Raw genomic sequence first — 1,529 nt, 5'->3', positions numbered from 1 at the left:
TTTCCCACAAATTCTTTTCAGGCTGTTTTTGTTTTGTTTTGTTCTTGCCTACAAAACATGTACTTCCTATCTTTGGTAGTGATCAAGACATGTTTAGATATGTGGCACTCCTGGTCAAGTTATAACAAGACAGTGGGTGGTCACAATACAGAAATTGCAGTTTATAAAAGTTACCGTTTTGGATTATAGTTTCCAGAATCCTCATGTTTCTGGGGATAATGGAGTTGTGTTCCACCACATTTGGCAGAAAACATTTGGGGAAGGCTATGCATGCTCTCTCCACATTATATAGCTAGATATGGTTAACTTTCAATGAACAGATCCATGGTGAGAAAATTACTTATTTACTTATTGTTAAATTACATAATAGTTCCCTTCAGCTGAGTGCATCTCAACATGAGTATAAAGAGCCAAAGCTTAATAAGAATACTAAAAATAACAGCTATGAAATTGGCTCTAAAAAAAGTAGCAAGCTAAAAACTTTATAATACGAAATATTTTTAACTGGCACAAGACATTTTGTTCTGTCTCCTTGGAGAAGCCATTCCAAAGGTAGGGGAACACAGCTGGAAGATTTTGGGCAGCAGAGATTATTCATTCACTTATACTGTTCCCAAAATGCAGCTTATGACCATTAAAACGGAGCCAGATAAAAACACAATTGTATGTAAGTTTTAAATTTTATTATTAAAATGAGATTAATCTATTACTGAGAGCCAGTGTAATGGTTTGAGCATTGAACTACGACCTTAGAGACCAGGATTCAATTCTCTCTTCAGCCATGGAAACCCATTGGGTGATCTTGGGCAAGTCACAGACTTTTACCCCAGAAAACTCCATGATAGGTTTGCCTTCAGTTAGAAATGACTTGAAGGCACACACCCAACAACAATCTATTACTGTTACAAGCCCTTGCATTCCCAAAGTCTCTTGGAACAGAAGTTTTCACTTGTCAGCAAGACAAGAATGAGTTTTCCTTATGGGCACAATAGAAAAGTTCCTCAGAGATGGACATCGGTGTGGTGTGCAAACAGATTTATGCCAGAAGAGGTGACCTTGCTCCAGGCTGTTTTAATGCTTTAAAGCAGAGATCGACAGCTGTCCACTGTTAAGGGACTACATTAGTTTCCTATGAAAGGTTAACATGGTTGTATTCTTTAGGAGGGGAAAATTTTGCCACATTTCTAACCCTCTCTGGGCCATTTTAGGCAAAGGAGAAATTCTTGGAAAAAATAAAAGGCAAAATCACACCCCACAGCAATTAAATGGAAGGAGGAGAGGTGGTAATAATAATAATAATAATAATAATAATAATAATAATCATTATTATTATTATTATTATTATTATTATTATTATTTAAAAAGGGGGGAAGCTGCTGGGCCCAAAAATGGTCCTGGGTGTTGAACAGCCCGTAAGGTTCCCCAGAAGCCTCCCAAGGGCCACGGACCTTTCATTTGGGAGATTTGTTTTTGTCCAAAAACCGCTCAACAGTTGCCAAAACTACCTGAAAATATGGCGGTGTGTTTCC

The sequence above is a fragment of the Sceloporus occidentalis genome, unplaced genomic scaffold (assembly GCF_023333645.1).
Source record: "Sceloporus occidentalis isolate IW3139 unplaced genomic scaffold, rSceOcc1.0.p SCAF_7, whole genome shotgun sequence".
Lineage (NCBI taxonomy): Eukaryota > Metazoa > Chordata > Lepidosauria > Squamata > Phrynosomatidae > Sceloporus > Sceloporus occidentalis.
Note: the sequence above shows the minus strand (reverse complement) of the source record.